We start from the raw sequence: 15,191 nt of genomic DNA, 5'->3' as shown, positions 1-15,191 counted from the left end.
GATCAGTGGATCACAGGCTGAGCTGCTTTCTACCCCTAAAGTTCCCCACATTTAGATAAGACTGTAAATAGTGCCACATCCTTAGGGACAAGTTTTGTTCAGCACTGTTTACCTGTTTGCAGTCATTTTGGCTGAAAGTCTCAAACTTTTCTTTCACTTGCCAGGGACGTTTCTATTACTGTTTCTGATGGCCTTGGGGCCAGGACCAAGGGAATGAAGACTTCTCTGTATGATTTATAAATCGCAAAGGGTTCTGATGACATGGATGAGATAAGCATAGGAAGGCCAAAATGAGGAACAAGAGAGCCACTCAGTGATGTCAATCAGCAGAACAGAATTTCACAGCAAGAAGCAACAACTCACTCTGTGCAGAACAGACTATCAGCATGTCCCTTGTGATTATTCTTTGCTGCAAGTGGACACACTGCAGTAAGCGTGGATAGCTATAGTTCTCCCTTGGCTTTTTTCTCACCATTTGCAGCCATATGCTTCCCTTGCCGCCAGTGTCTGCAGGGAAGCAGATTCTTGTTGAGGAACCAGAAGCTGATCTCAAGTTTGACAGCAAAGGCTCCTCTTGTCCCTTTCATCTGACAAAATGCATATTCTGCTACCATGCTGAGACTGCTCAGGTAGTAATTACAGAGTACCTGATGTGTCTGAGGTTGCCTGTGAGTAAAGGTACCCTTGGATAAGTAGGGTTGCTGAGTGGCAAGAACAAAACAGACTCCTGTGATTTTCACTGGGCAAAGGACCAAGAGGGCCCACCCTATTTGCCAGACATCTGCTAAGTAAACATCACAAAAAATAACAAACCGTATACATTGTATCAGAGCAATTAGAGTGATAAAGCATCTGTGGTGATCCACAGCAACTTTAGTATGACAGAAAAATACTTCTTGAAGTTGATGAAGAAGTGGGAAAGACTTCAGATGTTGCTGATGGTCTCAGCTCATTTGGGAAGCACCACGTGCGGTAAGTCTGATATTAATTCCTGTGGTTTTCAGGCTGTATGAGTCAAGAACTTAGTGAAAAGCAAGTATCATGTTCTAAATTGCACTGCTGTCTGCTGACTCTCCAATACTGAATTTATGGGCAACAGAGTGCAGGAACTGATGAGTGTCAACTTTGCAGAGACTTGGGCCACCTCATGCTGGTCATTCAACTTGCCAGGGAAGAGGTGAGCCAGCACTGTTTTTTTTCCACCTGAACTTCTTCCTGCACCAGAAGTCTTTCCATGATTGCAATGGACCCCTTTACTCTCCAGGGAGATTTAGACATGACGCAAAACAGCATCCAAAAATTCTTCATCTTTGATTCACTTATCTTATCAGCATCCAAAAAAAGCTCTAGCAATGCAGCCAGTTCTGCCTGTTGTACCTTCTCTGCTCACACCCTTTCTCACCTGCTCATAAGCCATAACTAACAGGCAATTGCATTTGTAAGCAAGGATGTCTGCATGTGTCTTCTTAACTGGCTTCCACAGCGTAAGGGGTTATGGCTAGACAGATAAATATTTCTGCATGATAAGCCTATTTTATAATGCCAGCTGATCCAGGCCTTGTGACTGGTTTCATTTACAGTATCTCTGGATATCATTCCTTTGTGGCAGTTTAAATCATTTTATAAGCTAGGTCTTTTTACCTAAATAACAAATGCAGCATTTTTTAAAGCTGTGAGATACAGAATGTCCATAAATATTCCTCTCCTAGCTCTAACTCAGATAGTTAAACTTCTGTCCATCTCAATGCACAGCTTTTCTTGTCAGCCAGCATTGTGGGGTGCAGTGACGAAGATAGATAGTAGAAAACCTCCTTTGTATTTTAAAAAAGGGGCTGTTTTTCTGTATTGATTAGCCACTGAAAAAGGTAATAGATACTTTCATGCAATGGAGCTGTTGTTTGGGGTTTTTGAAAGTGCAAAAGACATTGATTTCCATTTTGAAGTTCATTCCTACAAAGGTAGTGACTGGTTACTTTTTTTTTAACAATGAAATGTATGCACGAGTGAAAATTCTGCTGAGATGAAACATCAGGATTTTGGCATTTCAGTCTAGGCAACAGTCAATAGATGATATTGCAGTGGTCTCTCTGGACATTAGTTCTTATTATTTCATTGCTGAGGCCCTGATAATCCTCCAAATCCATCATTCTGCAGCCCAGAAAATGATGAAAACCCAGAGCACAAATTCAAAGTGAAATTTGCCTATCATAATTCTGGTGGATTTTGGGGTGCTTCAAGTGACAGAAGTGGGAGTTAGGCATGTTTATGCACTTGTGAAAAGGAAATTCCTTGTTTTTTATCACTTAAACATTTCTCCTTGGAATCCTCAATCTTTTTTCAATGTTACTGAGGATGTTGAAGAGCGATAAACTCTCATGACAAACATTTATTGTTTCGTCACTGATAGAGGCATAGGTAATATCGTAGGAAAAGGTATATCTTCAGAGAATTAGGGATTACCACAAGAATTTATACAGTGCTAATTTAAATGAAATTTGGTGAGGAATTCCCAAACATTTTGGAGAACACAACACATTCAACACAGATCAGTGTTCATTTTCACGTTGTTCTTGGAGCTGAGTTGTAAAGAACAAAGGACTGCTCGGAAACATTTTGTACCTGAAGAAGTGGGAGAGATTTACTGCAAAATCTGCATTCAGCCACTGGCCACAATCTACATGGTCTGCAGACTCCTTCCTCTGGGGCTCTGGTACCCAACCATGGAAAATACAATGGATGGGCGATGGTTTTGGCATAGACGCAGCTGATAATAAAATCTGTTGTCCATATGGCAGATGAAGTTTCCAAGAGTAACATGTATGAAAAAGGAATGAAAACTCTATTCCCACCAACAGATCTTGTAATAACTCTGATACACTGAGCAAATCTCTGTTGTTCTTTTGCAACTCTGTGCAGCCATTAATTAGCTTTCATTGGAAATGACAGAAATGTGTGGCTAGAAGGAGCCTTGAGATTGTCTAGTGCATCTGCTGCCCTAGGGCAGGATCAAAGATGTCTGGATTACAGTTGATGAGTGTTTGTTGAACCTAGTTTTAGAAGCTTCTAGACAAAGAATTTCCAACCTCTGTTATGCTTCAGTGCTTCCTTATCCCTGGAGTTTTAACTCATCTCTGTCCTAAATTGTCCTGACTGTGAATTAGAACAGTTACATCCAGGCATCTTTAAACTTTGACATATGCTACTGGCCAAGTCACGCAAATACTTATTAGCCAATTTATTCTTTGCACAAGACATAGTGTTTGGGAGTGTCTCCCTGGTCATAAAATATAATTATTGTAGATGTACTCATGACCAAGAACTTATTACTACACTAATCACGCTACCCAAAACACTGCGGGTATTGTTAGCTACCGAGCTACTTCAACAAATTATGGACTTGGAAACGTGAAACGCCCTTCAGGGCTGCTCAGCCCTGTAGAGCATTGTATAATTTTCACAATTCTGAGAAGAAAGGTATTGCTTTTGGCCATCAGACTGGATGTTAAAGGTAATTGTTCTTCCTCATTCCCATGACCATCCTTGTGGTATGATTTCCATAGCTAGTCAAATTATGCCATTGCTCGTTAGTCTAATATGTTATTAGCATAAAAGTTAGTGTGGGGATGTTCTTGCCAGTACTTACAGCTAGTGAAATCCGATGTATTGTGGTCCAGAAGAGGAGTGTAAGTGATAGCCAATATTGTGTACATATTGTTAGTGACCGAGTTTCTGAAAACAAAATAAAATTTGGAAATACCCTTCCCAAGCTGCCAAGCCCTGTGAGGAACTCGCAGGTCTACAGTTTGAAAACACGGGGTCAAATTTTCAGCCAATGTAAACCGATTCAGCTCCAGAGGAGGTGTGAAAAGAGAATTTGTTCCCATGGAAAAAGGCTCTTCTTCAGGCCATGGAATAATATGGATGTGCAAATGGTATGTTTTCCCCATCCTGCCATGGAATTTGTATAATATATCATTTCACAATTCTGCAATTCAAATTCCCTATCTCCATGCCTGGGGTAACCAAGGACTACTGAACTGTCCTGAAAATGAAGTTCTCTACATCTCTCCCCATTTCTGCTTTCTCTCAGCTGCACTGATTTTTTCCATTGATAAAGTTGTTGCTTTCGTATTATCCTGGATAATATTTGACAGCTTCTTTATTTCTGGCCTGCCTGTAACCCAGATACATCACCTTGTGAATACCAGATACTTGTATCCCAGCTGGTTGTAAACATTTATGTATAATCTAATGTAGAACCTGTGACCAGTATCACTTACCAACAACCTTCATAAAACAAGATACTCTTACTACACAGAATAAGATATTAGAGAAAAGCTAACTTTAAAGCAATATGCTTCCATGAACTATTATTTCATGCAGAATACGCAAAGTAGTCCCTGCTATTTTGGTCTTGCACGCTGGTTGGATGCGAACAAGAATGCCTTGACAGAACATGATGCCCAATAGCTTCGGTAGTTGACCTGGGACACCCGTGTGAAATCTGTTCACACACAGAAGTGTCTCACAGTGTTCCAGATGAAGGCAGGTATCTAACTACAAAATGCTGATGAGGGAACATTAAAGGTGTCTGGGAAATCATGACACAACGCTTCCCACGCAACTATTTGTGGGCCTGTAGAACAGTGTCCCCGTGGTACAGCAGCACACACAACCACTGCTGCTGCTGGTGGAAAGTAACATTTGACCCTTTTCCTAAATCTCCATCTTGTACAAAGTAAACTTTACCACTAAGCCACAGGAGGTAACCAGGAGCTGGAACGCCATCAAATTCTTGTGGGGTGACTTCAAAGCTCTGATCCTGCCAGCAAGCCGCCTCATTTGAGAGTGGGGAAAGCCTGCAACTACATGTCTTCATTCGCAGAGCTGCAGCTTACTATATATTTAAGACGTGGTTCATTTTTTCCCCCTGTATTTGGAAACCAGCTACAGGATGTGCTCATAAATATATTCTCCCTTTGCCTGCCTTTGTGCTACATGGAGAGACGCAACAGTGTGGGTTCTTTTCTAATTTGAGACTTCATGATGGCCCTTTTTCCTTCCTGGTAGGCATAGGTGTCTGAGCAACTCAGCTGGAGACTTGGGGCTGAATTCTGTTCTCAGGCATGGGTGTAAATCTATCATAACTCCCCCGATATCAGTTCACTGGTATTTTAATAGCTTATAAATGCACACTGTGCAAGTGCAGAAAATTGTATAGGCAGAAGAGACCAGAATTAGACCCAATTTAATTTTGTGGTACAGCTCCATTCTCTCTGTCCCGGTTGTGAATCTCAACAATCAGGACTGCAGGTTTCCAAACTTTCGGCTTACTAACATTCACTAAAACCTACATGTACTGCAGTACTTCACTCACTCTTGTACAGACAGAAAATGAGCTTTGCTATGCAGAAGCAAATGGAGGATATGGTACTTTAGAGGAACTTTCATCCATTATGAAATTCTGGATTGAGAAAGCCTTTCCCCTCAGTGGTCACCCCTCTATTGTTTAGTAAGATAATTTCCCACTCATCAGGCAGAGGGCTGTAGAACTGGCAGGATGAGAGATTACAAACTTAGAACAGTCTTGCTCCAAGACCAAACATCTTATGGTCTTGAAGGAGTGTGGTTTTTCAGGCACGTGTCAAATCCCAGAGCTTTGGGGAAGAGTTTTCTTTGAAAGGTTTCCCAGTGATACTAAAAAAACCCCCACCTTTTGCATCCATTATTATTTTTAGGATGGCGTCAGACAAATGCAGGTGGAGGACATATAAGTTCCTGGTGGTGGTAAATTACACCTCACTATGCTTTTAGTTCATGAATGAAATACAACAGGCAAGAGACAAGACACGTGGCAAGATGTTCAAAAGATTTGAGTACCTAAGGCATCTTTCAAATCAGCATTCAAAAAGCCAGACCAATTAAATGCTTTGAATACCTCTATTGCTGCCTCACTATATGGTTCAGGAAACTACTACAGTTTAACAGGACTGCTACAGTTAAAATGACTTCTAAGCTATAATTCATTGTTATAAATGTATCAAGCTTTGGAAAACTCCACGCACTCATGGCATGCAATGGGTCAGACCATGTGTCTACAGATGATGCTTGCAGCAGGAGAGAAAAAAGAGAAGAAAGCAATATTCAGCTTTCCCCAGAAACAACATACAGGCATGGCACAGCTGAGAACAAAGGAGGTGCAGCCAACTTTTTGTTGTCAGACAACACATCACTGCAGGGTTTTGGGGTTCCTCCTGAAACCTGCCCAGGCTTTGTCAGACAGACAGCGGGCATCATTGTGAAGGTGTTCGTGGCTTGGACTTGCACAGCAGGGAAATGGAACTGCTCTGGTGCCCTTAGGGACCCCTTATGGCACAACACTGATGAGCCTGCACTCCCTCAGGAGGTGCTGCATCACACTGCAAAGGCTCTCTGCCAAATCACAGCCAGGCAAAGATCATAACCCTTCCAGGGCCCACCAGAGAGGAGAAGGCCTTCTCTCCCCTGTGCTGAATGGGAAGACCAGCTACCTATGCCCAGGGATAGCTTTTGTGTCTCTACCCCTGTGGAAAGGGCTCTTGTCGCTTCAGAGGTCCTTCCCAAAGGGGAGGACTGGAGAGGGTGCCTGAGGAGAAGAGTGAGGGACAAATGCAGCTACATATCTCCATGCCCAACATCTGTGTGGAGCTGCACTCAGGGCATGAACACAACCTGTGGGTTTCACTGCCATCGTGGCAGCCAAGAGCCTCCCTGCATGGTGGTGTTAATGCGCTGGAGATTGGGTTGCTGGAGACATGTGGGAGGAAAGCAGGGGGTTCCACACTGAGCTGTCTCTGTCTCTGGGACCTGGCAGCTGGGGAGAAAGGTCTGCAACACCTGCTGGAGGCTGGCCCCACCACCAACCTTGCTGTACAGCTGAAGAGGGGAGGCATCATTTTAGACTTCTTATTTATACAGCACTTCACCCAACTGTTTAGACAACCCGACTCCAATGAGAGTTTTCATGGCTAAGAATGAAATAAGAATTAAATAAGCTCCATTAGCATTGTTCTCGTTTGAGAAGAGCTCTAAACAGGAAAGGCCCATTATAATGTTTTTCAGTAGTCGTGCCTAAGCAGCTTGGTGTTTTTTCTTGGGATCAAGATTATGGATGTCAGGAAATGCTGGTGACACTTGATAGCAACATGTTTTTTATGCCTTACTCCTTTCTACTACAGTATTGTGCTCTCTTTGGGAAGAAGGATGTAGAACCTGCTCTACGCTTAGGGGGAACATTGGCCAAATGCACTTGTGGGGCCAAGGGGCATGCAAAGACCCACAAACACATCTGGGCTTCCTGACCATCCAAAGTCACACACTTGTCTCCCTCCCTTCCTGTAATTTTCACCTTGAAAAAGGATCATCCTGTTTAAGTCTGGCAACACTTTACGCAGCAAAGCAATGGGGTATCTTCTGCACGTCCACACAGGTTTCAGAGTTTGACGAGAACAGGGCTGAACTCTGCTCTTACCGTGCTTTTGGATGAAGTGTTGCCATTTAGCAGGTAAGTCTGCCTTGCCCTGCTTCACTTCATGCTACAGTTCAATGTTATCACACAGTTCAGGTACTATCTCACCTTTCCAGTGGTGCTCTTGGTTCCTGGACTTGCCATGCTCAGCACCTCGTGAATATGAGGCACCTGTGATATAAATGCAATATAAATCTATGTAAATAGATTAACGAAGACACAAAGAACACATTGAGGCTGCTCTGGAGCCTTACAGGCACTGCAAGTCAGATGCAAAGGAGAGCTTTGAGACCCGTAGCTGCCACCTCTTTCAGTTTGCTGTTTGTGAAGAACATGGCCTGGACTGCCAGAAGGCTCCTGCCTCTTTTCCATTTCCAAATGTAAGCCTCTAATAGCAGATCCCAGGAAAAGGGAAAGGAACTCACCTTTTCCATCTCTTCGGTTGTGTTGCCTCTGGCACCCAGCTGGACCATGCTCAGGGCAGCTGAGATGCTCAGTGAGCAGAAGAAGGTATTTTCATTTCTTTTTACTTTGCTCAGCTCTTTGAAGAAGTCCAGGCAGAACTTGGCATTTGCTGCACTGAGGGAGCCCATCGTGGCATGGTCAAGGCCTACAACAGGACAACTATGTAATCCATCTCACAAACGTTACCGTGGTCAGAGCACACAGTGCGGAGAGAGTTGGAAACACAGAGCCCTTCTCAGGAAACTCAGGAAACCCCAAGCACTGACTCACTCCCAGGAGAAGGTTTCAGACCACACTTAGCACTTCATAGAAAAGTGCACCCCACACCCTGACCCAAACAACCACCTCTGGGCAAATCACCCCTTTAGTCATACTCTTGCTCTTCCCCTGTCTGCTCCAGCTAGCTCCACACTCACTTTCATGCCCTTGATTTTTTTTGTAAAGGCTGTACACTGTGTAAATACGGTCACGTAGTCAACATCCTGTTTTTCTTGCAAGAACTGCTACATGGTTTAGAAGCATTGGCCAACCTTCAGACACTGTGCTTCACTGAAGTATATTGTATAAAAACTTATTTTGTTTGTATATTGTGTAATACATGAAGCACATTGTATGAAAACAACCAACAGAGAGACCAGCAAATTGGATTGCCAAGTCATAGCCAAACAACAATGTGGAAAGGCCTTCCTCTGCCTCCTGAATTTCAGGTAGCAAGTTCATACGTGTCCCAGCACTTCTAAGATCACTGCCTTGCCATTTATCTCCTTTTGCCTTTTAAGGGAATTACCAAATTCCCTCCTGCTATTGAGCGAACTTGTTCACTCGAGCAAAGAATTTGGCTACATACTTTCTACATCCTGGGATTGCCACATCCATGAAATGTGGAAGTCAGCCATGTAGGCAGAAACACCACAGCCTGCCTTTGTGCATGACTGCAACACACTTTGCTCCCCTCCAGCTTCTGTTTCCAGTACTATCTCTACCCTGAGGGAAGTTAAAGCTGAGAAAGTTACCTTCTCCTCGAAGAGCTGACTCTGACAGCTTCTTTGCTGATGGAAGGCAGTATCCTGCCCCGTCTTAAATCGAAACCAACCACTGTGTAGTCTGGCTCCCTACCCAGTTTATTTCTGAAGAAGGAGCGTGCCCGGGAAAATCAAGGGCCGACAGACAGAGTACCAGGAGAATGGCTTTTCACGTCCCATAGCAAAGTGGGAGACACGATCCAGTCTCTTCTGGTTTTTACTCTCTGAAACAAGTAGTGAAGGAAGGTGTTGTGGTTTAACCCAGCCGGCAACTAAGCACCACACAGCCGTTTGCTCACACACCCCCTCCCCCAGTGGGATGGGGGAGAGAATCGGAAGAGTAAAAGTGAGAAAACTCGTGGGTTGAGATAAAGACAGTTTAATAGGTAAAGCAAAAGCTGTGCACGCAAGCAAAGCAAACCAAGGAATTCATTCACTGTTTCCCATGGGCAGGCACGTGTTCAGCCATCCCCAGGAAAGCAGGGCTCCATCACACATAATGGTTACTTGGGAAGACAAACACCATCACTCTGAACATCCCCCCCTTCCTTCTTCTTCCCCCAGCTTTATATGCTGAGCATGGCATCATATGGTGTGGAATATCCCTTTGGTCAATTGGGGTCAGCTGTCCCGGCTGTGTCCCCTCCCAGCTTCTTATGCACCCCCAGCCTACTCGCTGGTGGGGTGGTGTGAGAGGCAGAAAAGGCCTTGACTCCGTGTGAGCACTGCTCAGCAGTAACTAAAACATCCCTGTGTTATCAACAGTGTTTCCAGCACAAATCCAAAGCATAGCCCCATACTAGCTACTATGAAGAAAATTAACTCTACCCCAGCCAAAACCAGCACAGAAGGAAATATATCTTTTTACCCTCCCACAGAGGAGGCACCCTGTTGATGCTGCTGCATCTCATTAGCTTGCTCTGCTGAATCATCTTAAAGATGTGGCAAGCATCTGCAGAAAGCATACAGTAACAGCAAGAGGGAAACAGAAACAAATCAGAAAATAAGAGCCTGATAGGCAGTGTTCAGAGAGGCGCCTCTCCCTCTCCCTGAAGTACTTATGTGCATCTGATAACCTCTGTCTCGTGGGGAGCCCTGATAGTCCTGTAGCAGATGATAGAGCTGGGCCCATAACTACAAGGTGTTATTTCTTCTTTAGTCCAGGCCTTCCCAGAGAGGTGCAATGGTCCAGACTGTGCCCCAGCAGCTTCTCTGCCTGAGGGCTACGCTTAGCTGGGGTTGCCTCAGCATAGGCACTTTGTCTGTCTCGGGGATCTCAGCATGTTTTTCTTCCTGTGTCAGCAAGAGCCAGAGAGCGGAGGGGGCACACGGTAGCCTTCAGCAGCACATCCCAACCTGAGTTTTGAGCATCTCCCGGACTGTGGGTCAGGAGGTGGCAGGCCTAACCAGGTGCTACAGGACCTGGTCCAGAGGGCAGAAGGAGTCCCAGTTACACAGCTTTAGGAACAGATCCTGGCACCAGGATGCTCCCATATGGCGAGAATTTTAGGGAACAGGCTTTTTCCATTGACCTCATGCAGGAAAAGGGCAAGAGGAGGTGAAGTGAAGGCACCACCAGCCCCGCCTAGGAGAGCTCAGTATGGCCAGCACTGCTGGTCACGTGCAGGGAAGAGCCCTGAGCTGGAGCAGCTCCTTCGTTCAGACTGGTGCTCCTTGCCCCTCCAAGGCTAGATGTGGATTTTCCCCACGACACCACAGAGAGTTAGACACTGCAACAGGAGCACTTTCAGCTGAGGTGCTCAGCTCTGTACTCCAGCTACGGATTTGGTTTTCTAACCCCTAGGTCTAGCCCACATGTTTCAGCAGAACTGTGTGGGGAGCTTGAGGTGTTGATGGTTGTCCTGGTTTTGGCAGGGATAGAGTTAATTTCCTTCCTAGTAGCTGGTACAGTGCTGTGTTTCGGATTTAGGATGAGAACAATGTTGATAACATACCGATGTTTTAGTTGTTGCTAGGTAGTGCTTACACTAGTCAAGGACTTCTTAGTTTCCCATGCTCTACCGACTGAGAAGGCTGGAGGTGCACAAGAAGCTGGGAGGGGGCACAGCCAAACTGGCCAAAGGGACATTCCATACCATGTGACGTCATGCTCAGTACATAAACTGGGGAAAGCTGGCCGGGGGGGCCGCTGCTCGGGGACTGGCTGGGCATCGGTCGGCGGGTGGTGAGCAATTGCACTGTGCATCACTTGCTTTGTGTATTATTATTATTATCATATTATTATTATTATCATATTATTATTATTATCATTTTATTTCAATTATGAAACTGCTTTTATCTCAACCCACGAGTTTTTCTCACTTGTGCTCTTCCAATTCTCTCCCCCATCCCACCGGGGGGTGGGGGGAGTGAGCGAGCGGCTGCATGGTGCTCAGTTGCCGACTGAGGTTAAACCACGACAATGGTTTTGGCTTGAAATGTATGTGGGGCTCATGAGGCTTTTGTTGAGCTCCACGGTCATTGTCAGTCTGAACCTCTGGATGGAGTTGTTCCTGTCTGGGGGCACAGGAGGTACACCAAAGGCCCCTGGGTATGACTTCCAGGATCCTTCATATTCATCATCATTCATGAACAAGGAAATGGGCACCACGCTGCCAAAGCACTTATTCATCTTTTGACCCTGGAGGCTGTTCTGCTCCACAAGCAGCAGCCAGCTTTTTCACAATGTTTCCCCCTGGTGTCTCAAGGCTGGTTGTGGGCCGAGCGCTGTGTTTATTTTAGGCCAACAGGCACTGTGCTCGGCACTGCTCCGGGCAAAATATTGTATTTCTCACAGAAGACCAGCAGCTGACTTCATTGAGCAAAATGCAGCTAAACCCCCATAGAGATATCACATGATGATTGCATTAATATAATCTGAAAATACGACTTGGGGGACTTTCCCCTATTACGAAGCTCTGGATTGAGAAAGCCTTTCCCCTCAGTGGTCGCCCCTCTACCATTTAGTAAGATAATTTCTCACTCGGCAGGCTGAGGGCTGTGGAAAAGGCAGGACTGGTCATTGCTGGCCTGTGTTTGGGACTGCTTCGTACTGACAGATCGCAGGGGAGAGAAGTGACAGGCAGCAGAGCTGGCTGCGGTGGGGGTCTCTTGGAAAAGGAGCTGTCAGGGGTGTAAGCGGAGGCAGAGCTGCGGCTGATGCTGCGGGGTTGCAGGCTGCAATGAGTGCTGCGCCAAAAGCTAAGCTGCCTCGCGAGGCGTTGTGCAAGAAAAGAAGACATCCATCAGGATATGCAATAGAGGTCCTTCAGTGGTGCTTTTCTATCGTGTTTAAAACTGTCAGTAAGTGTATGGAAAAGCTAAACCCTGTTTCCAAACTGTAGCAGTCAAGTGAGGGAGTAATGCGAAACAGTCTTGGAGCTGTGTACGTGGCAGTGCTCTTATACAAAAGCTGTGACACACCATCTCATAATTAAGAATCTATAATTTCACGTGTGAGGATTCAGATGAAAAAGCTGCACAGCAGCACCATCTGAAGAGCTGAAAGGAAGCTCACAACTGAAGTACTTTATTCACTATTTTCTTTTGTAGGCAGATATTAAGAAAGTAAGGAAAAATTCATGCTATCAGAAAGAAATAGACCAAAATACTTCTATATCGTTGTTATCATTAGGATACTCACCCACATATAGATACTTTTTTTCTGTGTTACTGGATTAAAACAAGAATAGTCCTGGGAGCAGCGACTGGAAACCACAACCCATCTACAATACAGTTATTGAACTGCAAAGTTATCAGTCCTTGAGTTCTCTTCTTGTGTCATTAAGCTGCATTCATTCCAGTAAGGGCTTCAAAAGGAAGATGGGCAGTTTTCCCACCCAGCCTATGGTGAAACCTAGTGCCTGATAGTGCTTGGTGCACTATGCTGGGAGACGCAGGCTTGAATTCCAGCGAGGGTATGGGATACACTGAAGACAGGCCCTTCACCTCCTGAGCCACATGAATTTCTCCACTACAGAAGTTATGTACCATTTGCACTTAAAAAAATGAAGTCACTCTAATGGCATTTTCAGGGAGCCCTGTTTGAATAGCTTGTACGAGGTCTGCTTTGAATGCATTCACTAGATGTTCTCCGAGGACTTGCGCCTCATTCCACCTCGTTCCTGAATTTCAGCATGGGCAAAGCGCCTCATTGCTCACGTCAAGGCAGTTCAGATCAAGCAAAGAAAAATGCTAGCTGCTAGAGAATTTACAAAAGGTGAAAATAAAAAGCCTACAAATTTTGGATACTTCCACATGCATAGGAAAGGACAATTTTTCTTTCAGATGGTTTTTTGGATGTACACACTTAAAGCCAGCCTATGTTCTGTTTAGGAAGGGCACATCACTATTTTAGTGTTGCTTGTCCTTTCTGAAGCCATCTATAATTCTGTGCATTAAACATGTCATTCACTGATTCTCCATTACATATACACAGAAAAATAAAGTTAGGAAGTGTGACTTCTGAATCTGGTTTTCATAAAGCCTATGAATACTATGATGTAGTACCCCCTAGAAGTGCTTATAACTCCATATAGAAAATGATCGTACTTTACCAAGAAAATAAAATCAAGGATTTACTAAGAGATGATTTTTTAATAAATATGGAAATTAAAAGTCTAGGTTATCCTGCTGCTGTTACTGTGTGACTGACTGTACAGCTGGAGTAGAATAGCACCTTGTACAGTACAGAAGGCATGAAATTACTTACATTGCCATCAGTCAAGGCCAGCCTTTGATGCGTGGTAATTTTATATTGTATCAAATAATACATTATTATAATTAATATTAATAAATTATAACCAAATAAAAGTTAACCTATTTACATTGATAATAAATCAATGTAATAAATTATGTACGATTTATATTGTATATCATACCTGATTGAACTTTGAATTTTAGTCCTGATAATCTGTTTATAATACTTTGTGCGGGTCTTAGCCAGAAGATGCTAACTAGTAGCACTGCTGTCCAGCTACCCTTCAGTCAGACCGTATATTTACTCCCTTGCTGCTCTGTTCAAGGGGAACAAGCCCTGGTATTATCTGAATATAGATAGATGCTACTATACGTTTACCCTGCCAAGTTGACTCTACTGGGCTAATGGAATAAAATATGGTATAACACCATATTTTATTTTTTTTGACAGAAGTCAAAAAAAGAAGTGAATTCAAAGCATTACTTCTGGATGATTTTCTGAAACCATCCAAGAAAGTGAGCTGGCACTTCCATAGGTGTGTTGGAAGTGTGGGATGGATGGTCCATGAGAGAGGCGATGGGAAGTTGATAAATACTGGAAGGGAGACTGGAAACTAGAAGTTTTACAATGTGTCAGACATTTTTTTGTAGGGTTGGGGAGATAAGAATATTTGTAAGAAATCAGTGACAGGATTGTTTCTAAACAGCATTTGATTACTGTTAGTATTTTTACTAATGATACTGCTGTGTTCAGTCTTAAGATCAGAAGGAATTACTATACTTATCCGAGTTTCTATCTAAAATAGGTAAGTCTCTAGCAATCCATAACACCAAGACCAAAACCAAAAATGACTGAGAGCCAAATTCTGAGAAGTTCACAGAACAACTTAGAAAATAACAGGTCGAATAAATCCTGCAAAGAAGCCTCTCTTGAAATGTACCAGTTGAACCTTTCTGGTTTATTTTTAAGCCTTTGTGGTAAAGCTTTCCCCGGAGTCAAATCAGTGTTTAAGCTTTTTACAGCAGTACTTCTGGGGATCCTGACTCCTCTGGAAATTTAAGTATGCCGTCTTTATTAGATCTGAAATACATGTTGAATTGGTTTCTAAAGTTTAACTCTCTTTGAAGATAAGTGAGTAATATCAATAGTTGTGTACGGGATAGGCATTTCACTTTACTGCTCATAAGGTACCGACTGATTTTGTGATTTAAGGGCCAAATTGTGGCCCTTCCCTCAGTTGATAACAGGGAAGAAGTGAGTACCTAATTCTGTGAGACGATGAGCACCACGTGACAGAGCATCCACAGCTGCTCACGAATCCTCTAAGAAGGGCTGTGGCCCCACAACTTGGAGAAGAAAGCTGAAACGCTGTGCAACCCAAATGCACTGTGCCAAGTTTAAAGAGGAGCAGCAGAGACTTGCTGTGTAAATTTCTACTGCCGCCGCTCGCCTCGCACCGAGAGGAAACCACTTGCAAAGTTAGCTCAGACTGAACACA

The sequence above is a fragment of the Aptenodytes patagonicus genome, chromosome 2, assembly GCF_965638725.1.
Source record: "Aptenodytes patagonicus chromosome 2, bAptPat1.pri.cur, whole genome shotgun sequence".
NCBI classification, from domain to species: Eukaryota; Metazoa; Chordata; class Aves; order Sphenisciformes; family Spheniscidae; genus Aptenodytes; species Aptenodytes patagonicus.
This window is presented reverse-complemented; position numbering follows the sequence as displayed.